This window comes from Lemur catta, chromosome 15 (assembly GCF_020740605.2).
Source record: "Lemur catta isolate mLemCat1 chromosome 15, mLemCat1.pri, whole genome shotgun sequence".
NCBI lineage: Eukaryota > Metazoa > Chordata > Mammalia > Primates > Lemuridae > Lemur > Lemur catta.
The window spans coordinates 49833484-49859753 of NC_059142.1; the positions used below are offsets into that span (position 1 = coordinate 49833484).

A 26270-nucleotide genomic window follows, 5' to 3' on the forward strand; every position below is an offset into this window, starting at 1 on the left:
GCAAGGAAACAGGAGCCTCCTTCTACAACCACAAGGAACCGAATCTGACAAGAACTTAGGTGAACTTGAAAACTGATTCTCCCCCAGAGCCTCTAGTAAGAAACACAGCTTTGCTGACACCTTGCTTTTAGCCTGGTGAGACCCATGTTGGACTTTTTACCTACAGACATTATTCAATAATAAATTGTGTTATTTCAAACCACTAGGTTATGGTAATTTGTTTAGGCAGCAATAGAAAACTAATACAGGCAACCACCAAAGACTCCTGAAAAAAAAATTAATCCAAACGAATAAATCTCAAGTGAGCCCCAGAATAGCCTGGGAGTGTGGGAGAAGCAATAGATAGCTGTGATGGGGTAACCTTAAATCCCTTCTCCAGTCTGCCTGTATTTACAATTGCCTCTAAGAAATGATAGCTCTTTACCTCAATGTCATGGCCAGAGTGGAGTTAACTCGTTTATAATAAAGTGTTAGGAAAAAGAAGAGCCATGCAAGTGTAATATAGAAATCAGTGATATCTCCCGTTGGTTTTCCTACGTATTTGGTCTTGGCCTCTTAACCTGCCCAATCCCCACGGAACATCTTTGACCCTCGAAGACATTAGATGGCTTTGCTAAGGCCATACAGTTGGTTAGTAATTAATCAGAAACTTGAGTTCAACTCCTCTAATGTTTTATCCTACTTTTTCCATGTCCTTACTTATTACAAAAACTGGCTTCAATTCAAAGAGAATGAATTTGATAAATAGGCCACAAAAAAAGGATATTGTGCTAGTACATGTATAAGGAATATAGGCATTTACCTAGATAATATAGACCTCCAGTCATGTTCTCAATAGGTAATGCTGGCTGTCTGATGCATTGATAACTCAGAGAAAGAAACAAAATGACCAGAAGAAAAAGATATCCAGATACTTGGGACACAGAGGGTTTGGGTTTAGATTACCTAAATGGATGCTCCACTAATTCCCTATTGCACTTTCCCCAAGGTCTCGTGGCCACTTGTCTACGTTGAATAACCTTGCCACCAACAAGCCTGAGTCTGCCTTAGCAGATAAAATCAATATGTAATCCTGGAAGGCACATTGAAAAGCCCTAGGAAGAAAATGGAGTGATTCAGCATGCATGTTGAAAATGGAATCCAGGAACTCAAGACAGCAAATGCCCAGTTACTCAGAGAGAACCTTATTTAAAGGATGTTGGCATCATCCCCTCTCCCCCGCATCTGCATTCCACTGGCATTGCCAGCAACCTCCCTTTGGTCTCCTGGGTTTCCCCCTTTCTGTCATTCTCAACCCAGAGCCAAACACCTCAAACCCCAGAATCCTGAGGCAGGTAACTGTTGCAGTCCACTGGGTCGCAGGATCAGACCACAGATCCATCCCTGATCCAGATCACCTCATCAACACATCCAGAGTCAGAGGAAGACTCAGGCAGTTTCTGCCAGAGCAGATTATGGAGGGAACCATGAAAAAGGTAGAATCGTTTATGCAACATCTCAGCCAAGATCAGAAAGCAGCAGAATGCAGTCCCTCCACCTTTTAGAATGAGATCTCTACAGAAGCAAAACAATCTGGAAAGCATCTCCAAAATACAATGCCTGTGAAATGTTCACTTTAGGAATTTCTGTCAATATTCATGCATTGGCCTAAGAATTGCATATTAGCCTACAAAAGCCCTTAACTCTCTAGCTGAGCTTAAGATAAATCCTGCAAGGACAACCTAGACTCCTACATATACACAAGTATAGATCCAAATGTTAATAACAAATACTTCGAAGTAATTGAAGTCAATTATTGTGATCTGCTCACTCGTGCGGAGTAAAGACTCACTGAGAAAGCAGTATTGGAGAAAATTTGATACGCTGTTCACCTTTGTTGAAAAGAGTATTTATAAAAAGACGTCTTTGGGTTTTACTGTTGACATTTCAATAGGATGTTTAATATAAAAATATAATATGTAGCCGGAGCCTTAGAACCTAAGTGAGCATCATTTCTTGAGTACTTATTGTTTACTTCTCTCAAGGCTGGGTCCCAAGGAGAGTATATGTATGTAGGGACCTGCATTAATGGGGGAGCAGGGATAGGGGGTGCACACAAGCCCCCATGCATGGAGGGAAGGGCATTTCCAAGCCATACAACTGGTTTCACCACTTTTAGAGAGCAGTTATACTCTGGTCATGGGTTCTGAGAGATAGTACTATACTCGGATGATAAATTCTCTCCTTTTGCTGATATTCAGTCTGGTTGATGTCCGGTGAATTTTTCTAAAAGTAGGTCAACCTCCTAATGAAAACTTACACTCTACGTATATGCAAACACCCTACAATAAAACATGATTAACTCTTACAGAAACATATTAGAAATAAAGAAAGACCCAGGGCTTCTCCTTCACTCTGATACTATTTTTTATTGGCCCTGAAAGAAAGCCATTTAACTTCCTTGAACCTCAGTTTGTTCGTCAACAAAATCATGTTCCAATATGTCCCCTCTGGTAAATGGGGAAGACACTCTCCATTCTTGGGAGAAAGTATAATTCTGTCAATACCAGACTGGCATGAAGCAGGGAACCTGAGAAGTAGGCAAAGAGAGACTTGAGCCCCATAACTGGTAAATAAAGGGCACAGCCTCATTCTCCAATGAGGAGGACATAGGGAAGAGAGGAAATGTATTAATACTTGGACAAGGAGATGGAGTGGCATCTAACCCATCACCGACTTTCCCCTACACCCTCCAATTCTTCTGACTTCATCCACTCCTCATCAGTTAGAAAGAGCTACTAATGATGAACTAGATAAAAAAGAGAAGCATGTTTGGATATTTATTCAGTTATTTTTGGCCAGAGGAAGCCACACAAGCCCCCTGGGATGACACCCATTTATTAGCCTCTGGCTCTCTCTACATTACCATTTGATATTCTTTGGAAGCCAGTACTAAGAACAGCCCCTCAAGCAAGGACGTTGGCAGTCCTAGACTTCCAGCCCTCACTCCCACCATACACCACATGTCAGTTATCTCCAGAGCACTTGATTCTGATTCTTTCTGTAACAAAGACATGTAGTCGAGTTGACACAACTGGATACAAAAGTGTGGCCTCTGGTTCCTTCATACTACCTTCTTTCTATGTCACTTTTAGGGCAACATCATTCAGTGGTTCTACAAGAGTGTAGAACATTGTCCGCTTTGAAAAATACCTATTTCCTCAAACTGGAACGTCTTCCTCCAAGTCCAGAAAGAGTATGGAGTGAGCATGTTCTGTCCTTGGGAGCATAAGGGCTTAGAAAGAGGACAAGAGAGTGAAGGTCGGGGCCACTGCTACTGCTGTACAAGCCTGTTCCAGAAACAGACCTAGGATCATTAAAATACTGTTTTTGCAGCTGTCATACAAACACTATTTAAAATCCCCATTCTCTAGTCAAGGATTTAATGCAAACTGTCCACATAACAGAGGGTCAAAGTGACAATTTACATGCAATTAGCCAGATGTGTTGGGATAAAACGTCTCCTACCCACGCCCCAATATTATCCGAATAATTTACGCATACATAATCACCTTACTCCAGTGGGAAAACAGTATGTCCCTATTTATTTCCTCCCAATACCTAGATTTTCCAACAGCATTACACCAAAAAAAGTGTCATGTCCAGGGAAGCAAATAAGATAAGTCTGTGAGGCCAGCCTGTACCTCCTTTAAATGCAGACAGAATTAATTTGTGTTCATTAACTCCTTATCAAGTTACCTGACTTTGATTCCCAGCACAAAATGTATTTAAAAAGGCAAGGGGTTGAGGGGTGGGGGGTGCGAGTGGTAGATTTTCAGGAAATAGCAAGTTCTTTTTCTACTGAGATAAAAATCATTTGGCAAGCCAGGGTGAAATACTTCTACTTTCAATAGGGAGAAAAAGAGAGACAGAAAGAGAGAGAGAGAGAAATTTAGAAGATGATAATAAACCACAAAAGGAAAAGAAGAAGGAAGTCCTTTTTTTAAATTTTAAATCAGACCTTACTTTTGAAAACAGCTCAGTTTGCAGCCAATTTTTGAAGAAATGTCAAAGCCATTCCTGTGGGAGCTATGTCAGGGCTACACCAGGCCTTAGGAGGGCTGGAATAAAGAAGTGAGCAATTCAGGTGACTTTAATTAAAAGGCCTGGCATCATCAGAACTGACCTTTCAGATCCAGTCTTTCATCTCAAAAAAGGATGAAGCCGGTAAAAGCCAGTGATATGGGGCTAAGGGCGGGGCCTGGGAGCTAGGGCATCCGGCTGCCCTGGGAGCTCACTGTGACCAGCTGGACAGCAGACTGCTCCTTGGGAAAGCGAGTTGCTTTTATAACAGGCATCTGAAGGAAAGGAGGCTGTCCCACCAGCTAGTGGGAAAGGATGAAACCTGCAGATGACTCCCAAGTTTCACTCTGCTCTCCAGAATTCAGATGCTGAGTGAACAGATGTCAACAAGGACTGGGGAACAGGGGACAAAAGGGAAGCTATGAGCCAGGGAGATTCCCCCCGCAGAGGATCAGCTCCTTGTTGGAGCTGTATTTACACCAAGAGCAGTGAGGCCCCTTACCCCACCCTGAAATGAAGACAATTCAGATGTCAAGGCTGCTCACGAAACTCCCTAAGAAAGCAGCCCCAGGTCGATGGGTGGAAAAGGCCATCAGCCCCAGCTTCTACTGTAATGAGATAACAGATCCTTGTTAGTTGGGCTTGAGGTGGGAGATGGAGGGGGAGAAGTCGGAATCACAGGGTCTGGAGGGGAAGAAAGGATTGTGGAATCACCACTTGCATTAATCCAAATCAGGGGCGGGGGACTACCAGCCTTTCCTCCTCCCCTTCTGGGAAGGATTGAGACATTTGAGGGCCTCAACCACTGAAGGGATTACTGTCTTCCTCACCCGACTACCCGTCTATCTGCAAAATGGAGATGACGAGTCTGTTCCCCAATATGCTGGTTTTTCTCTTACCATGCACGTGGGAGTAATGTCTCTCCTACCTCCTTAAAGTCAGATATGCCATGAGATTTGCTTTGGCCAATGGAATGTGAATGTACAAGAAACGAGACACTTTTAGGCAAAAGACTTTAGGAGCCATTGTACAATTTCCTGTGCTGCCTTCCCTGTGCCAACTGAGGCCAGGGGTGTTCCAGCTGGTGGAAGTTCTACCCTGTTGCTTCCCCTAGTGAGGACAAAGGGGTTCAGAACTGCCCCACCCCAACATCCCCTACTCCTACTGCCTCACCCACAATAAATGTGCAGTAGGAAGAAATACTGTATCTGTGTTATTTTCAGCCACTGAGACATTATTTGGCATTGTTTTTTACTAAAGATAAACAAAAATATGAAACAATGATAAGGAAGGCCAAAAGATTTCTAATTATTTCCTTAATGACTACTTTGATAATTTGGCATTTCCACAAATAACCAAATTATTTCAAAGATTTCTCTCCCCGTTTTTATCCTTGTGCTAATTCATGGTGCATTAAAGCATGTCCCTCACCTGATCTGCCTGCTGGGAAATCTAACCCTTCTCACCTTGGAAACTCTGCCTTGGCCAAAGCACAGCTGAGCACGCTGACTTTTATATGCTGTATTAATAGGTCTCTGCTGTCAGTTACCAGCCACATGTCCTTGGAAAATTTACTCAAACTCTCTAAACCTCAGCATTCTTAACTATAAAATTAGCATTATAATTCCTATATTTCCAAGTTATCGTGCCATGGGGAAAAACACATACAAAGGATTGTGACTCACCCTCCAATCCCACTCCTGACCACCACCAGACATATTACTCAACCCTCCTGAGGAAGGGTTTCCTTTCCATAGAATGGGGATGACAATATCTACCTCCCAACCTGGGGTCAGAATTAAATAAATCAGTCAAGGTAAAGCTCTTAGCAGGTCTATGAACTAAATACATAGCAGTTGATGTAATCACTGCAGTCATGATTATATTTATAAATTGCATCACACCTAATGAATATTCAATAAATCTTAGCTGCTTCCCTTGCCCTTGGAGAATGAGCCCTTCGTGTTTAGGGGTGGGCTCATTTGCAATAGCATTATCAATTGTCAATCAGCAGAATGGCCAACAACCTTCTAAGAAGAGAGAAGAACTGAAAAAAAGAATCTCTGCTTTAGAACCATTTATGGCAAGACATGTCTGGATCTTTAACATGCCAGGTTTTTTCCATTCTGTGAACACATGGCTTCCATTAGTTTACTGATACTGACACATCCGAGGCTTCCAAAGTACTCTGGGCCTCTGATGAGTGAAAGGTTTGCATGCCCAACAAGGAAAAGACAGGCTCTGCAGGCATGAAAATGCTGCCAGGGGTGGGGCGGCAGAGGTGTTGAGTTTAGGTAGGAGACCAAAGCTGGCTCTGTTTTTAATGACCATCCTGTCCACACCTGAAAATAAACTAGCCACACCTGGTGAAATTTCGAATGCTTCTGGGGCTCCAATGCTCGATGTCAGTATGCATATAGAGCCTCCATTAATCAGAGTGAGTGTCGTGTGGGTGCGTGCAAATGGGGACTGGAGCACAGTAAACAGCTCATGCAGTGGGCACACACCATCTCTGCTGAGCTTTCTAATCCAAAGCAAACCCAAGCTTGAATGTTCAGCTCCTTTTGTTTTGTGTTCTAAGGACATCGTTGTTTGGGTGGCTTCTTAGAAACAGGCCTGAATTCTAATTAGTTTGCAGTTTTGAGGCTGCATAATGGTAACTCAATCCTTGCCTAAACTTTATCATCTGTTTCCCATCTTCAAAGCCGTACGGTCCACTTGTGTACGGCACAGCAGCGCTGCTGGGGACCTCACTTTGTGTTGTGTCTCATAGCAACAAGTGCTATTGGAAAGGGGGAGACGGGGGAGAAGGTGGGGCCGTCGCTGACCTGAGAAGTTTGGGACGATTCTTTGCTCTAAATTTCACACCTAAGGAGATGATTCCAAGGAAACAAGGCTTTGTGTCCTTCATTACAGAAGAGACCTACTTTAGTCAGGGCAGTGCTATCACCTTTCAAAGCGTTTGCCATTTCAGACCGTAGAGCAAGAGTGAGCAAATAGAAGTGTGACGGATGAATAATGAGGGCACTGTTGCCTCTGATTTGAAAGCTGACAACATGTTTTCACATGCACCAAGTCACTCAATTCTTTCAAGAGTCCTGTGAGCCAGGAGAGCAGTTGCTATGAGCCCATTTTACAGGTGAGAAAAGTAAGACTGAAGGAGCTCAGCCCACGTGGGTTTGCATTCTGATTCCTGCCAACTCACGCTGACACCCTGGGCAAGTTTCTCCTCCTCTCTGTGTCTTTCTGTCCTCATCCGTAAAATGCAGAAGACAACAGTTGCTATGTCATGGGTTGCTGTTAGGTTTAAAGAGTTAATATCTATAAAAGTGCTAAAAGACCATCTGTGACATAGAAAGTGTTTAATATGTGTCAGCTATTGTGATTAGGAGGAGAGGTATAAAGTTGAAAATCTGGAACCCCAGAGCCTTACAACCGAAAATACCCACGGGAGGAAGAAATGGATAAAGAAATTCACATTAGTGTAGCACAGAGAAAACAAGAACAGCAAAATGCCTGTGTGGCTGTTCAACCCCCATCCTGTCTACACTCCACTCTCTACCTTGGATCAATGACTGCCCCAAGTCCCTCAGGGTCATCGGGAAGATCGTGACCCAATCTGACAGCTGGTCATGGAAAGTTGTGTTTCCTGTTTGCTTTACAAAACACATCCAAAATGTGGGGGGAAGGGGAGACTAAGTTTAATATCCTCCAATCCATTTAATAATGGTAAAATAAATTGAGCTTTTCTTATGTGCCCAGTGCTGTGTCATATATGTTGCACACATTTTCTCACTCATTTCTCACAAATAGGTTGACTAACTGTACTGGTTTACTCAAGACTGAGGGCTTACCTAGAATCTGGAGCTTTCAGTCTAAAACTGGCAGAGTCCTGGATGACCAGGACAGCTGATCACCTCCACAGGGTAGGTATTTTATCTTAATTTGCAGATGAAAGAACTGGTCTGAGGAGTCCCAAATCACACAGCCGGCCAGGATAGTTGAGGATTTTAAACCTGTGCTTTAAAACCATTATAAGACACTAGCTGGAAGGAGCATCTTCCCATGGGAGAAAGTTTTAGCACACCAGCAAATGAGTGAAAGAAACTAGCCGTGGCTTTCTTGATTACGATGGATTTCTCCTGGACTGTGTTGCTTTGTTGCCGATGTTGTGTTCTTGCTGTTGTTGTTCTATCGTTGTTATACTTCCAAGGGATTTGGGGGCATAATCTGAAATGTTAATTAACAGACTTTTATTTTTCTAACCAATGTCATTCTATCTTTGGAAAAACGAAACAGTGACATTAGCATGAACAACTCTGAGAGGATTAAGACTTGATCTCCTAAGTTCTATTATATTGTTTTTCTATTTTCTCCTAGAAAGAGGTCTCAGCTAGCAGTGGCTTTTTTATGAATTATAATTTCAAAAGCCACCAATGACTCTCAAAGGGCATTTTCTTAGCTCCCACATACCTTCCAAATGTATTTCAAAGTTACAACTCACCTATTAAACTGCCTCTATAAAACAGGCTCACAGAGTGAGATCCGTGGAATCGTGTCAACTGAAAGAGTCTATCCCAGGTTATAAGGAGGCTCAGAAAGAAAAGTTCCACGTTCTCTTAAATAATTGTCCATGAATGGATTTACTTAAGCAAAAGCTTAAGAAGACTTCAAAAGAAAACAGTGATTATATTAAATAATTGCAAGATGAACATTGAGTCACTATAAGAGCTACTTAGGGACACACTAAGATCCCAAAGAAAAATTGACTTTCTTGACTTGATGGAGGAATAGAGCCAATTGGGAGTTTCGGTTGGTTCTGGGTTTTTTTGTGAGTCATTTTGTCTGTGGACATGCCTCACAAATTAAAACAAATGAAAATATCCCTAGGTGTGAGATGATTGAAGTTTTAAATCTGGTCATTTGGAAATCACAAAAGTGTTGGATGAAAGCCATGCTGTTTTGAGGATTTTATTTTTCTTTTTAAAATCCTAGGGTTTGCTAAGCTTATTTTAAAAAATCCTTGATTCAAATAAAAAGTGAGGGCTTTTGGAGAGAGTCATTCTCTTCAATATCAGATGCATTTTAGTCTATAATTTTCCACTCTGGCTTGTGCGACTGTCTAGGCTTGATTCCATCAACTCATTTAATCTCTGATTTCATAAAACAGCATGTTTTCTGTTTATCTTTGTCCAACTGAGTCCAATCTGTACTTTCTAGCTCGTCTAACAATCCCAACTTTTTGAATTTCATATCAGAATGCCTGTGTGGCATGGTAAATCTATGCTGGCCTTGACAGGTTGGAGACTTCATGCTCACAGTGAGAAAATTAAGTTACTACTACCAAAGACATCCACTTACCAAATTCTAATTTAAAAGCAGATCATCACTTTAATGTACTGTGATAAATGAAGAGGAGGAGGGAAGTTAATACAAATCAATGCTGAGCTACAAGTTTTCAAAAAAAAAAAATAAATGGTGGAAATTTTCCCACAAACATTTAATTTTCATATACAAGCTAGTTGCTGAATTAGGAAAAGTTCTAGCATTCAACGCGAGCTCATTTGAAACCAACCAAAAATAGAAAGTTGAACTGAATTCACTTATTGTTACATCCCTCTATTTCTTGAAGCTGAGAAGACTGGTTATGCTTCAGGGACAGTTGGATAAACAACCATTCAACCAACAGAGGCTGGACAATTTTTCATATCACACACACACACACACACCCCCCGACCCATACATATAGATGAGGTGGCTGAGTGGAAGGGCCATCTTTTGTTACTACTCAAGATCTTTGTTTTTTTTTATATTTTTGGCATGAATTTATAAAGACATATTCTACTTCATTGTATCCATCATTACACCAAAGGGATTTCCAACATTCAATCAGTCAATCAATTAATCAATGGTTCTTATGGTCACAAATATTTGCTTCCCAAAAATATTTGTAAAATTCTGTTTGTCAATCCCTTAATATATATTTAGGATTTTTCCTATCTCCAATTCCTACTACTCAGAAACCAAAGCCCAAAGAAGTATTAATTCTGTACTTCCTCCACCACCCCACACACATATACAGCAATAACTTTTGCAAACAAGAGTATGTTGCTGAGGAAAAGAGAGAAAGATCTACCACATGTCGTGAAATAAACTTGCTTAAATTCACTGTTTATGGAGAATAAAGTGTTACAAATAACCCAAAAGGCAGCTCAAAGTAAAGGCAATACTTTTGGTTATTCATTTGCTTTTATTTCCAACTCCTCATCTGTTACACAACTTTGGTCTTTTAAAAACGAATTTATTTGTAAACAGGAGTAATGAGTTGGCAGTTGGATTCAGGTCTGGCCATTTTACCTGAGTGATGAAAAAATAAACGACACAGAGACCTGCAAAGCCATCTGACTCCCCTTTGGCAATCCTCTTGTTTCCTCCCGAGATTGTCTAATTACAGAGTAATGCTGGAAGTAAGTATCCTTCACTTGCAGATTAATTAGTTGATGCTTAAGCAGTTCTTTGAACATAAAAGGCAACATGTAAACTAAGTATGATCATTCATCCTCAAGCTAATGATCATTTAATTAGTGCTTTCTGCTGGTTTAACAGTCCATAAAGAAGAGAGTAATTTGGGGAAGGGGCTTCTACCATTGCTATAAGCAGAGATGTCCAATTGCAGATCTATTTAACGGAATGAAAAACGATATTCAAAATAAAGGTTTTAAAATTGGAAATGATGGATAAATTGACTCTCCCTTCTTCTGGTGTCTAATAGTTATGAGGAAGCTGAAAATTAAACATACCTTTTAGCATCATTTGCATATTTTCAGAATTAGGAATCAGTTTGAATTGGGATAATCTGATGTTTTGTGGCAAAACCAAAAACTTTCCTGAGACACTTACAGGGCAGGAAAAAAGTGAACTCTGGGGTGTTCACACATATTATGAAGGTGCTTAACTTCCTGCATTCTTAGTAAAACGGACAGTTTCCTAAATAGGAAATCATGTCCAAGTGGAAAGCATCTGATAAAGCTAGGTGCTTTACAATATACCTGTATTAGACCTTCTTACATCGTTTTCTAATTACTTCTCTATTATTTCCCCTACTAGATGATACGCTCAAAGCCAGGTGCTACATTTTTTTATATATTTTCAGCCTTATTCAGCCAAGAGACAGCATCCATCGAGTGAATAAATGAGCAGAGAATCACTAGAAATATACATATACAACTAAGATAAGCAAATATGTCTCTGGCCAGAAGAATTATTCTTATGAACTTAAAAAAAAATTATGTCAAAATGTGAACAGTTCTGTTTCTCAATCAAGTCTCTGTTCTGACTCTGCATTGTTAACACAAACATCATCACAAGGCGATTGTCCATCCAACATTCTCAAGTAGCCTGGCACACCCAGCAGCTGCCTCGGTTCATCTAATTAATATCTGCAGCAAATGACTGTTGTAAGCCAGTTTTCTCAGTTACCAACTGTGGCCTCCTGAGCTAGAGGTGATTATAAGCGTCCTCTGCGGCACTGGAACTGCAAAGCCCCCTCAAGGGGATAAAGGACATGAATTGTGAAGATAATAGTAAAAACAGCTAATGTGGAGAGAGCTGACTACAGTTCACATGTAGTTTTCATGGGCTTTAGAAGAATGACAGTTAGCTTGAGGGTTTGGCAGACATGAGAACAATTTTGAAGCACTGGACAGATGTGTTTCACCAAAAAGTTTGGGATCGCTGACATCCATGATATCTGCAACACGCATCCCTGACGATCACACTACACACTACCTAAGGTGACAAATTCGGACCGCACTGAAATTCCCTTGGCTTTGTCTTCCTACTTCGTTGCTCACCTAGCGTGGTCAACCACTGGCAAAACAAAACAGCAATTAAAAAAAAAAAACTCATTCAGGAAATCAGAACAATGATGATGTTAGGGATCAAGTCTGATTTCAGCATTTTGGGTTGCTTCTCTTTCCTGTGGGTGTTTTCTCGAATCAGCATTAAAAAAAAAAAACAAAATGAAACAAAAACATATACTGGTTCTCAAGTTTTGACCTCTGTGTCATTTATCATGAGAAGTCATGGGACCCACAATTATAGGACCCAGAACTGAGTTAATCTTTGAGGGACAAATTGTGGCACATTCTATTTTCCAAGGGCTGTTTCAAATCTAAATATCTTTGTCAGTGATTTATGATCTTCTGTGATTGTTTATTTAGTTTCCTTCGTCTTAAGAAAAAAAAAAGGGACAGCTTTTAGGGTCAGCCTTCAGTGAACAGCAACTGGACATCTCCGCAGTCTCAGCCAAGCCTTTGGCTTCTGCTGAGACCTGAGCATAATGACCAGGAATGTGATATGTCCCCAGCCAGACAGTCACCAGCCGGAAACACTACTCCCTCCACGATGACTAGCCATCTCTCGGAGTGGAAGGAGACATCAGCAAACCCGGTTGATTCAAATGGATTCCCACTCCACATTCAAACATTTGGGGTTTGAGGGGGAAAAAAAAACCCGAACATTTTAAGCCTGGGGCACTTTTTCCATTAATTTTTTAAACTGATGTGCATGTCAAAGGAAATTTAATATGTAGGTTTCTGATTCATTTACACTGAACTCATCAAAATATTGTTCTGTAAGAGGCAATTGGTGTCCAAGAAATCTTAAGAGCCTTTTTATAAGCTTTTAAATTTCTTTTAAACATTAAGAAACAGAAGTTGCAGTCTCCCCAATGTAAACAGGAGCGAATTCCCGCTGGGGGGTAGGGAAGCCGGGAGGATGGAGGAGGGTGGAAGAGAGGCGCCAAGACACGCTGACCTCAGTCCCTGAGGGACGTGAAGGAACACAGGCAGCCCAGGACTTTCCAGTCCCCGCCTAGCAATCAACGTCTCACCCACAGTCAGGGGAGCAACTGGTGGTTCTACCTTTTTGAATTCTGAAAAGCTTGCAAAGGCAAGCTTTTTTTAGGGTCCTGCTGTTGGCAGAGAAAGTTCCCAAGTGTTCCGCAGAGAAGAAGGATATAGACTCCAAAATTTTGCTTCCAGGCAAGACACCCCCACCCAGCCACCCACCCACTATTTTTTCCCCTTCAAAGAAAGTGCTCATAATGTATCCTTTCATTTATAATTTTATGAAGGTCTCAATTGAACATGTAAAGAAAGTGGAACAATTCTAAGTTGCCATGGATGTTTGGCATTTTTCCTACTATACTAAAATCTACTTTCTCCCCCAAGCAAAATGGTTTCAGAGATTCCAATAAAAGGGGGTGGAAGACAGTGAAGGCAGCAGTCTGGAATCAGAGTCTTCAGGAAATGTATTTGTATTTTAATTATTTGAATATGAGCGACTTCAGTTTCACCCCATCTCACTTGGCCTCCTGTGTTAAAAGAGAACTCCTTTGCGTTTCGCAAAGCTTGTAACTTCTGTAAATGAGCACCCGCGTGTTTTACCGTGTTTCACCCACGGACCCACAAAGTGGTGAATGCTGCGGAATCTAGCATCTCTTGTTGAGGTTTGTTTATTTGTTTGCTGTGTATTGTTTTTCCAGTGTTCTCCAAAGAGGAAAAGCTTGAAAACAAAAGTAATCATCAGGGATAAAAATTTTGTTCTGTTCTCGGATTTTTTTTTTTTTACATCCTCATAATCTCAAGCAAATGCAGAAAGCATTCATATTTAGAAAGGGAGCCAAGGAAAACATCAAATTTGTCAAATATAATATTTATTAGCTAGAAGCTTTTTTCTGGGTCTTGCTTTTAAGTTACTGGTAATAGCAAGATCTGCTTCTCTCTTGCCTTGTTTTCAACAGATTCATGATCTTCTAAAAACGGATGCTTTATTCAAGTTGAGATAGTTTCTTTTCTATCTTAGATAGCTCTGGGTGCGTAGACCAAGATCTTTTATACATTGTAGATGTTAAGGGTATCAAAGCTGTTCAAGAAATAAGAGAAGTGAGAGGCTAAGTCAGGGAAACCCTGCGTCAGGAGGTTGCAGGGCGAACGTGGTGTTTGTAGCAGATGCTTTGCCTGTGGGTCCAATGACAATGTAGATTCTGTGTGTGCATCCTTTGCAGCAAAGCCTCTTGAGACACATGTTCTGGAATGTGGTCAAATGCACGCTGCTGGCCTGCCAGCCTATTGGGTAAGGAATGCCTGAAACTTCTGTGTTGTCAGATTTAGATGTGGAGATTTTTGAGGAAATTGGATTTAGAAATTCTTCTAAGAGTTCCAAAAGGAACATGAAAAACATCCTTCTGAAAAACAGGGTAGATTTCTGGGTACTTTAAGATACTCATCTACTACTATTCTTGAAGTGTTTCTTTTCTTGAGTAAAATTTCAAACAGTATTACTAGTATATCCCCCCCCAGTTATACTATTGTTCATTTCACTATTAAATTCTTTGTATTCTTTTATTTTTTTTCTTTTCAGGAAAAGCCAATATAACATATATCTTCACAACTGCTGATGTTTTTTTTTAAAAAAAAGAAAAACTCTTTTTGAGTGATTCATTTTACAACATCCCCAAAAGTTTAAGTCTGAGGTGTGTGCCTCTTACAAGCATGAAATATGCTCCAACACTGCTCTTGCGCTACTTGAATTGTCAGTTGGCAAAGGAAATTCTTGTCCATGAAGGATAAGACTACAGGTATTTTCAGCAAGGTTTTTCTCTTATTCTTTCCCCTTCACTCAAAGTTCCTGTTAAAAATAAATAAAAACTGATGTTAATCATACTGACACTTATTAAAGAATCACTTTCAGTTAGCTTTGTGATCATTCTATTGCAGTTCCTAGTGCTTCACAGGAGGCCTATACTTACCTCTTGCACAGGAATGGGACGCAGGAGGGTTCCCTTCCAACGGAATAGATGTCTCCTTGCTCATCCTTTCTCAAGGTCACACTCTCTCAAAGGCTTGGCAGGCCCTGGCAGTGGGCAGGGGGTGGCATATTTAGAAAAATATACCTTTTAAAAAGTGTTCAGCCTTATTCTACTCAAAGCACATACTGGATATACGTTTGTTGAATGCCTAAGTGAATGAGTGAATGAATGAATGGACAAATCATAGCTCTTTTACAGGAAAGTTGCATAGACCAATGAAAAGTTAAGACTGTCAGAAGCAGGCATAATGCAAATTCCCTCCACCTCAAATAACCACCCCCTCATCTCCAACCCCTCCCCCCAAAAAAGATGATTAGGGTTTCCTAGGGGGAAAAAAAACAAGCTACACAAGCAATGAAACACCCCAAAGGAAGCACACCGAAGATTCCCTTTCTTCAGATTGTTTAGTGTTTAACCTTTCTGGGGGCCCCCAGTTCTTAAATGCTCCAAGCGTTTTCGCAGAAAATACGAGGAAGAGGGAAAGCAGCGATAGTAACAGCTGCGACAGAGCTGGCAGATACAGACAGACTCCGGAAAATATGGAGACACAGGGTGTCTGGGAAGTTTTACTTCTCAGGGAGCTCAGGGGACTGGGGAGAATGTTATCCACCAAGGCAGGGAACAGGACAGACATCAGAAATGACCAATCACAACACCTTTTCTCAGACTCCTTTCCCAAGCAAACCTCACCAAAGTGCAGAAATGGACAGGCATCCCTAGCACGAACTGATCCCTTTTCATCCTAAATACTCAAGGGCAAGTCACTTCCCCCCACGCTGAGCTTCTCTTGCTCCACCTGGGAATTCAGGATGAGGATGTTCCTCTGTCCTCTACGTTTTGCTCAGGTGCCCCTCGACTGTGTGCAAACTTGAGGGCCCATAGTTTATCCCCCGAAAAGTTTTGATGCTTTCTCCTGGCATTTTCTCCCATGTTTTTACAACCCCTGTTCTGAGAGTGAAAACTCATTTCAAAGCTAGTTTAGACCTACCCCTCCCTCAGGGGGAATTCTATACAGGCGGAAAGCCAGCAAAACAAAACAGAAATTACACCTCAAAGCCTAGGAGACAACCCCGGCCAGTGGAGAATGCCACTCGGCCGCCCCTGTCCACCATAGGAGAAAGAGCCTGACTGCGTATTTATTTGCACATTTGCTCAGAGGAAGAGCCACAGAAGTGAGGGCTAGAAACTCAGCTGGCGTTTGATTGACAACTCTGGGGACCTGGACCCCCTCCCCGACCCGTCCAGGACCTGATGTAATATTGCCACAGACTTGATCCTCCTTTCCTTTGATATGAAACCTGTACCTACAGCCAGCTCTCGGGGCTAAAGAAAACAGTCAGCCCTTGCAGAATGTGACTTGCCTCCTGCCCTCGCCGCCGTTAATCTGCAACACGCCGGCCGCGGCGAGATTGCTGCTGCCGCTCAGAGTCAGGTGTCCCGGGGGCGGCTGGCGGGGGTTCTTTCTTCTCTGGGTTTGATACATCCTTCCTTCCGCCGCTCCTTGCAATCAACCGCTAGGGGAAGGAGGGAAGCAGGCAGGAGGGAGAGCAGAGACTTCCGGAAATCCCTTTCCTCCCTTCCCTGCACGGGTTGCCCTGTAATGACCCTGGAGACTGCCACCTGCCCCCAGTGATGGAATTGGTTACTCTCCTGCAGCCCTCCCCGGCCTCACCCCCTCGCTCACTTCCTCCCCTTCCTGCCCTGAGCTCTCCCCCTCCAGCCTCCCGTGGCTTCCCAGCCACAGCCCCCATCTCAGGAAGACTGAGATGGATCTGGGTAAGGGTGAGTGTTCAACCCTCGATCCACAGCCCCCCTCCTCCCCAGACGCACCAACGCAAGCAGTTCTTCCCTGGTACTATTTGTGAATCTAGGAGCATGAGGGTGGTTTCAGAGATAGCGTGTGGCGTGTTCTTCTTTCTGTTAAATAAATAATAGTTGTGCTAGAGCAGTGGTCCCCAACCATTTTGGCACCAGAGACCAGTTTCATGGAAGACAGTTTTTCCATGCATGGGGAAGGAAGGGGAGAATGGTTTTCAGGATGATTCAAGCACATTACATTTATTGTGCACTTGATTTCTATTATTGTTACATTGTCATATAAAATGAAATAATTATACAACTCACCATAATGCAGAGTCTAATGCCCCTGTGATCTGACAGGAGGCACAGTGAGCTCAGGGGGTGATGCGAGCAATGGGAGTGGCTGTGAATACAGATGAAGCTTCACTTGCTCGCCCTCCTCTCACCTCCTGCTGTGCAGCCTTTCCTATCAGGCCACAGGCTGGTATGGTGGGCAGCCTGAGGGTTGGGGACCACAGTGCTAGAGGAAAGGCACTTTTTCATTTGTATTTTAAAACTGACTTAGAATTCATTTATTTTGAATGTACAGTCTGTCTTCCCCGGGGGTCAAACTGTAGTGTAAACCCCAAACCTTCTACTGTTTTTGTACAGCAGGAAGTGGGACCCACACACTCATCCATCCACCCACTCTTATGTACAACTACACAGCGGTTTATTTTGTCACCACTAGGTTATACAGCTTCTTTCCCCTTTGCCGACTTCTGCAGACTGAAAGCAAAGGCCTTTCATTCTCAATTCTCAGTTGACATATATCCCCCTACTCTGAAGCCTATGGCTGGGTGACACCCCAAGCAACAGCACTGATACTTAGAAGAAATGTGTTTGTTTCTTTTTCATTTTTCAATCTTTTCATTGGAAGCATCTTTACAGCTGGGAGGCAGGTGCACATCCCCGGCAGTGGTGGTGGGGGGGTCCTATATTAGAGTATTTACAGTGCTTATGATTACCATGGGATCACCTCCCTCATTGTCAATTAATTTCACTCTGTTTCAGGGTCACAGATCATACCCCTAATCCTGGCCAGTTGTCTCACCAATGTGTGTCATAAGGGGCCTGGGGCAAACAAGTATAGATGGGCCAGCATAACCGTTGCTTCTACAGAGAAACAACTCAAAGGGCATGTCCTACAAAGAGCAGAGCACGATTAGAGGCAGGCATAATTGCAGCCACTAAATTAGCATGGGTCTCTCAGCCAGGGGCTAATCTAAGCCAGACCTCACGTCATGTCAGGCCATGAGTACATCACAATTACAATTAAAAAGAAAAGAGAAAAATCACCCTCGATTCCCAAATGTTTATTTTTAACCTGGCAGGTACTTAGTAATATCAGAGACTTGAGGCATCTGGAGTAAGCAACAAAGGTAATTTGGGTCAAGAGTCTTTGAAAGCCTAAAGGATTTTCAATGAATCTATAGGGCCAAGCCCTGTGCATGCTCCCCTTTCTCTCCCGACGTCAGTCACATTTATCCCACCTCTGCCGCTGGGTTGGTGCTACCCAAGGTCTTCACACACGCATGTTCCCCCTGGGCCTAATGCTTCATTCGGCCCCTCAGGCTGGCTGCCCTTTCGTCGCTGACCTAGCACCCCAGTTCTCCCTAACAGGTCATAGCACTTGGACTCTCCCAGTTCTCTCTTCTCTTTTCAGGATTTCCTAATGCCCATTGGGCCCCACGCTTCTAGAATCCACCCTAACACTGAGCCTTTCAAGCAAGCCTGGAAGGCCAAAACAAACGTGCTTTCTCAGTGGTAGGATTACGAGTGATTTTTTTCCTCCATAATGAGCACGTATTAAGTTCACAGTCAAAAATTGTGTGCGTGTGTGTTTAGTTCACTTTTAAAATCCAGTATGCAAACGCACCAAACTTTGCTTCTCCTGACTTTTTAACCTTTTTTCACACCCCACAAGCCTAGATTCACCAGTAAAATTTGTCGTTGAATTTGCCACTTTTTTTTTTTTAATCAAAGGAGATATCATAAACCCATTGTATTTCTACAGGTGAAATCATATTACAGTGCTGCCAGGAAATAATTTCTGTGGGTAGATGGGAGGCCTGTTTCTTTACAGTTTTCTTTTTGTCTAGGGACTATTGCCTTGATAAAACTTAGTAACCCCTCCAGCCGTAGTACAGTGAATTTTTGAAAAACATTGCCAAACGTTGGGCTTCAGTGAATTTCACCTTTTTAAATTTCAGAATAAGTAGGCTATCAGCAGGACTGTGGACAATTTTGATCACACAGAAAAACTCACTGTAATAAGATTTTTTCTGTGTTAATATAATGATTTAATAAAGACATTTGGCATATAATAAGTAAGACTCTTAGACCGAGCATATTTAACAATGAGAGGAGTGAGATCAGCCTACAGGGTGTATTAGTAAAAATATCTTTCCTAGCGTGGGTAAAACTCTTCCATCTCTTTAGAGATAAATTTATTATTCCTAACTAAAAACTCCCATGAAATAGATGTGGTGAAAAATACTCTACCCTGTTATGAGACTTTCCAAACAAGCTTAAAATTGCTTAGAAACAAAAGGCAAGAGGGAAAAGAAAGGCCAATGTCTCCAGATAATGAAGTTCTGCCTTTGTGTTTTATCTGTAAAACAGGACGGTTGGGAAAGTCTGGATCCCATTTCACTCGAACTGAACATAAATGTAGTGCCTGGAATCCTCCCAAATGAATAAATTCTTTTCCGATAATTTTTAAGTGAGGAAAGATCAACAGGATAGGGGCATGAGGAGGGATGACAGGCTGCAGTGTGTGTGTGTGTGTGTGTGCGTGTGTGTGTGTGTGTGTATGTGTGTGTGTATGCATGCATTTAGCAGGACAATTGGGAGAATTCTGGGCATAATTCTTTTATTTTTCTTTTTGATGAGCCATGGTGAATTCTGTCTCTCTCTCTCTCTTGAAAAGCTCCAACAGATTTATTTCCTCTAAAAGATCCCCTGTTGACTATTTGCACTTGTTTATTCCTGCACAGAGTTCCTATCCCATCCCGAGATACACACTCCCCTGATGGCAACATGACAAACCTCCCTTCCTTCTTCTCCCGGGTACTGTGCTCAGTCCCGATCTCTCTCTGTTCTCCCTGGGGCCAAAACGACAGCAATTTACAGCCAGGTAAGGAAATATACCATGGACCATTTCTCTCTTTAATTTTTCTCCATTCTGTGAAGTCTTGCTGATGAAGAGGACAAAAACCTGTAGGAGCATCACGCTCACTGGCAGGATCCAGGTTACGGAGGAAGAAATGCATAATTTGTTTACGTAAATGGCTCCACCAGGCCTTGAAAAGTCCTGCAATGAACGCAGTTCCCTTTGGGGCTTACCGTAGACTCATTTAGCTTCTTTGTTTAAAAAAAAAAAAAAAGGAGGAGGGGAGAAAAAAAGGCCATTGATTCTCTTCCTTCTTTGACCACTGGAAGAAAAGTAGAGAAAACGAAAAATAAAATTAACAAAGAGAGGACCCAGGTCTCTCCTCCTTCCTCCTCTGCTCCCCATCCACGGGCAAAATCTAATAAAGATGATTAAATTACATGTCTTTTCCTCCCATTGAAATCCACTGCATACTATTCAAATATTAGAACTCAGGAAATAAGGCAGGACAAGGTCCCTCATGAAACCTTAGAAGGCAGCACAGGGGTCTGAGCTGGAGGTCTGCTTGGCTGGGCGGCTCTAATTAAGAAATCACCCTGCTGAGCAGAACTTAACCTAAATAAAATATAAGAAGGAATCCAGTGAAAACCATTACTTCCCCACCCCACCTCCTCACACACCTCAGGTCCAGAGCGTCCATTTCCCTAGTCCTAGCAACTCTCCCTCCCCGCCGGTACCCGGGAGCTCTGTGTTGTTCTATATGCCCCACGATACAATCAAGTTTGAAGTCTCAGCTCTTGAAGAGGAAGCAGGGTCTCGTGCTGGCCTCTTGCTGTTTGGCCAGCCTTTCTTGGGCAGAGACAGATTTAGTTAATGTTGTTTTGCTTGGGAGGGGGATATGGGACGGGAATTGACCAAGGATTGGTTAAAGAGTCAGTCACCTGGCCAACTCTTCTAGCTTCCACACAATGAACTGCCAGCCTACAGCCTCTCCATTGGCTGGCTGAGTTCTTTCTGCCCACCAGCGGCTTTCAATGGAGCAGCCACTTGAGAGCAAAGGCTAAATCTGTTTAACGTGCTGTTTGTTGTTCAATATCCTTGTATTGGTTAGGCCCTTATGCTGTGTTGGGTCAGCCTCAGACCTTCTGCTCCTCCCAGGTCCTGGGTCATCCCTCTGATGCTGGGTGACATTTGTTTGGCCTCATTCCCTCTACACCCCATAGAAATTGGTTTGCTGTTCACACTACTCTCCTGTTGATCCCTAGAAGGGGGTTATTCTCTAGTTCACCTCTGTGACTTTGCTTGGGCTGCCACGTCTGCCCACAATGGTGGTTCTTACACTGTTGAATATCTGTTGAAAGAGATGGACCCTCTCCCTAAGGGGGAAAAATTGCACACATGCACATAACACAGGGTTTTGCAAAAGATTTCAGGGAGTACCTCACCCTCTAAGGAGTCTGTGATCGCCAATTTAAGAATCCTTGAAATAAACTGTCCTTTCTCTCTGTTCCCCTCCCATGTGGAGAAAACTACTTATCTTCAAGGAGAGCTCCACAAGGTTCACAAACTCCAGCCCTGTGCTCCTGGGATCTCTCGTCTGTGAGTCTAATGTTTGCTTCTCACAGTGCAATAATTATTTGTTTGCATGTCCATCTTACTCTAGACCAAGGGTAGGCAAACATTCTCTTACAAGGGCCAGATAGTAAATATTTTAGGCCTTGTGGGCTATATGATCTCTGTAGTGATTACTCAACTCTGCTATTTTTATAAAGGCAGCCATAGGTAATGTCTTAGTCTGTTTGGGTTGCTCTAAGAAAGTACCATAAACTGAGTTGCTTACAAACAACAGAAATTTATTTCTCATAGTTCTGCAAGATGGAAAGTCCAAGATCAAAGTGCCAGATTCCATGCAGATTCCAAGTCTGGTGAGGACCCACTTCCTGGTTCATAGATGGCACCTTCTCACATGTCCTCACTTGGTGGAAGGCAAGAAGAGGCTCTCTGGGGCCTCTTATATAAGGGCACTAATCCCATTGATGGAGGCTCCATCCATGTGCCCTATAACCTTCCAAAGGCCCCACCTCCAAACACTAGCACATTGGGGATTAGATTGCAACCTATGAATTCTGGGAGGACACAAAGATTCAGTCCATAACAGACAATATGTAAACTAATGGGTGTGACTATATTCCAATAACACTTCACAGGTACTGCCATTTGAATTTCATATCATTTTCATGTGTCACAAAATATTATTCTTCTTTTGTTTTTCAAATGTTAAAAAATATAAAAACTATCCCTATCTCAGGAACTATACAAAAACAGATGGGGTGAAGAACAGACTAAACCCACAGGACATAGTGCTGACTCCTGGTCTAGACTGAGGACAGGCCCTCAAAGGTAAATCTTGCTCATTTTGGAGTTTCATTAACTGGTCCCTCAAAGGTAATTCATCTTCAAATTTCACTATTTAGTATTAACTGATAAATAAAAGGTATATAAATATGCAGTTGATCCTTGAACAACATGGGCTTGAACTATGTGAGTTCACTTAAATGTAGATTTTCTTCCACCTCTGCCACCCCTTAGACAGCAAGACCAACCCCTCCTCTGTCTCCTCCTCTTCAGTCTACTCAAGGTGAAGATGATGAAGATTCAGGCTCCTGTGTAATTCTCTCTTCTTGCATGTGGGCTGGACTTAGTGGCTTGCTTCTAATCAACTGAATACACACAAGTGATGGGCTGTCACTTCCAAAATTAATTTATATAAAATTGTAACTTTTGGTACCAGACTCTCTCAAGTGCATTCTTAAGGTCCTGAATCCTGCCAACAGCCACATGAGTGAGGTTAGAAGTCAATTTTTCTCTAGTTGGGGCTTCAGATGAGACCACAGGTGCTAGATTGACAGCTTGGTTCCAGTCTTGTGAGAAACTTAGAAACAGAAGACCCAGTTAAACCACACCCAGATTCCTGACTTACAGAAACTGAGATGATAAATGTGTGTTACCTTAAGCCATGAAGTTTTGGGACAATTTGTTACACAGCAATAGATAACTAATATGATACCTATAATGATAATTCAATGTCTATTTACTCATTTTTCCCACCCAAATGGTAAGTTTCTTTAGGGCAGAGGGTATAATATATGCATCTTGATACATTAATACCTCTCCCAGCCCATAGCACATCACATACCACATGATTAATCAGTTTGTTAAGTTAACTTGTATGTTGAGTATCACTGAATTCTATTAATTGAAATGATAACAATAATATTTAAATATGCATCACCAGTAGGACAAAGCAGAGGGCTGATTAGGGCAGAACATTTTTGAAAATGGTAACAGAACGAAATTATTTGTATTTGTACTCTAATATACCAAGGTTATGTTTCAAACACTTTCAGGGCGTTTTCATTCATTTACAAAAGACTTCAAAGTTGGTGTTCCTTCACTACACTAAAGAGGCCATTGCCCCCGTAGCCCCAACTACATGGATGTGCCCAGCAAATGGTCCATCTAATTATTTAGACAATTCTCTCTTCCCTTCCTACACATTTTACATGGGTAGTGGAAACTATTGCAGCAGAGAAGAGAAGATGAAAATCAGGAGAACTGTGAAAAAGTTGACAAAAATAAAGGAAAAGAATAGAAAACAGAGTAGTAGAAAGAGAAGTAGTCAGGACATCCAAGCCAGACGCACAGAAATGGTTCAAAGAAAAAGCCTGATTTTCCTGTCTCTTGTCATAAATATTTTGACTAGGAGCTAGGCATTTATCAAAAAGGAAAATAAAGGAAAAACAGAAGTTGTCTTCCAGGGGACCCAACACTCTTGGAATTCGATGACCTAATTCTGTATAAGGTTGCAGGGTAGAGATTGCCTCTCTCGTCTGATTCTCATGGCATCGAGACCTTTGTTTTCTCAACAGCCCATGCCACAGCACTATCTGAAATGAGGAATAAAGAACAGAGGATGTGGGGGAACAGTCTCAATATCATGCTTAGAAAAAACATTTTTAAATCAGTGTAGATTCTCACTCTCTATCTTTCTGGTTGCTTATCTTAGCAGTTAAGTCAACTTTTCATTACTTTTGTAGACATTATATAATATCTTCTCCCCACTGCTCCAGTTACCAGCTGTTCGTCAGCATCATCCCAGAATGGGATGGGAATTGGGTCAGCTTGAGCTGAGTAACTTTCATGCTGATATCTGAGGGAACTAATTCCCAGCCTCTGGACAAATCTGAATTTTCTGCAATGATCGTAGTACCAAATAGATCTCAAGAAAGAAACCTGAGGCTGTTCAAAGGTCAAAACAGTTGGAGCTAGTTCCTTTAAGCTTAAAGGTTCTCATCTGTAAAGTGGGGATAGTAAAAGTGTGTGTCTCATAGGGTTATTGTGAAGGTTAAATACATGGAAAAGCCTCAGTCTACTGCAAGGTTACTCACCCTCAACACTATTGACATTTGGGGTGAGATAATTCTTTGTTGGGGGTCAAGGGTGCTATCTTGTGCATTGTAGGACATTTAGCAGCTTCCTTAACTTCTACCCACTAGACGTTAGTAGTACCTCAACCACCAAACACCATCCTGTCCATCAGCGCCACCAAAAATGTCTCTGGACATTTCCAAATGTCCCCTGGGGGGGGGCAATAAAAATCACCCCTTGTTGAGAACCACTGTTCTAGTGTTTGGCATATAATAATTATTGCATAAATATTAGATGTTATTATCATTAAAAGTATTAAAATTATTACTAACATCAGCATCACCCTGCTCCTCTGTCTCATTGAATCCTGAAATAGTTGCTGTATTTCTGCATCCTTTCAAAAGTAAGGGTTTAAAAGAGGCGAGGTCATTAATTTGATAACAGCCCAGTAGGAAAGCTACTGTCTCCTGTAAAGTTTCCTTTCACGGAAAGAAAAAAGGCTACCATTTTGTTCTGCTGCAGGATCTAGGGAGATTTCTCAGCTTCACAGTTTGTGAGATGCCACAGATTTTTCCACCGGCACGAATTCTCCAACTGCAGGGACTGCTGGGATAGTGGACTCTGGAAGCTGCTCTTGGAGATTTCCCAGGTACCGCCATTCTTACCTGAGAAAGGAAGGAAAAAGATATTCAAGAAGGAGAACTTTTCAACACAAGTTACTCCATTTGCTGTTTTTGTGGTTTTGTGCTTCTTTGGGTTTACAAGTGTGTTTGCTGCCCAAATTGTTCTTGCATATTCTAACAGTGTTTGCTTTAGGTGTTTTGATACCACGCTGTTTTGAAGGTACAAATGTTTTTCATGGCACGTCTCGTGTTAAGTGCACAAACAGAGGCGAATGTTAGCGACTAAATGGGGTGCAGTATTCCTCAAAGTTTTTAACCAAACAAACACCAAGAGGAAAGTGAAACGAGATTTCTGGCGGTCTGGGGGTGGCCAGCCGACAATGTGAAATGTCTTTATATCTCCTATTTTTATCTCTAGAATTAATGCAAATTTTACTTTCTTTGCTAAAATACTATTTCGTTTGTTTCAAGGTAAAAATGTGTACATGGACTCTCCATGTTGGGTGCTGTTTATCCTGCAGCTTTTTCTACTCCCTTTTTTAAAATATGTGCAGTACATTTGCAAACATCATAGTCTTGGAATCTAACAGACTTGGATTCCTGTCCCTGTCCTGGCTTTGTCACAGATAGAATGGGCTAACTAGGGCATATTACTTCATTCTGGGGAGCCTCAGTTTCCACATCTGAAATGAGGAAATAAGAAACGGCCTACGCTACAGCACCATTGTGAGAAGCAAAGACAATATTTAACTACATAACAGAGTGCCAGGCACAGAAACTGCTTCCTATCAGTACTTGATAAAGTACTTATAAAGAGGAGCACTTCTGTGTAAAACATAGTTATAGGATCATATAGTTCATGAATGGGAAATAAAACAGAAGCCTTTGAATCCACCTTCACCTCCCGACCCTCTTCCAACCCCATCATAGCTGACCACCTGCCTCTGCACAGATCTTGCCTCACCTACGCCAGCAAGAAGCAGCCAGGCTCTCATGAAATATTTCCAAGGAAGAAACTACCACAGCTCGTTAATCCTTTTGAGTATCTGTGCTGTGAGGTTTTCCTATCACCTTCCCATGGCTCTGAATTACATCTACCCTGAACGACACATCAAAATCTGGGACATTGTCTTTTCATGCTGACAGTTTCGCTAATTTGCCTGGCAGTAGTTCCAATTGCTTCCCAGGCCCCTCTCTTGAAGATTATGATTTGGTTGGTGTGGGGAGTGGGGCAGAGAATTTATATTTTTAACAAGCCCCCCGCAGGTATTTCCTATGATCATGCAAATTGGGAAAGCCATGTGCTGCCTGCTTATGTTGCACCCAAGAC

At 42.0% G+C, this 26270-nt stretch overlaps 1 long non-coding RNA gene across 1 annotated transcript in view; it reads right to left on the minus strand.

Moving 5' to 3' along the window:
* Positions 1–20171: 20171 nt before the first annotated feature.
* The window catches only part of LOC123650649, a 72408-nt gene continuing 66309 nt past the window's right edge, over positions 20172–26270 (minus strand). Inside the window, exons 2-3 of the long non-coding RNA XR_006739451.1 lie at positions 24822–24982; positions 20172–20211 (exon numbers count right to left, since the gene is read on the minus strand). This is a non-coding gene — a long non-coding RNA (uncharacterized LOC123650649). The remainder of the gene's footprint in view (positions 20212–24821; positions 24983–26270) is intronic.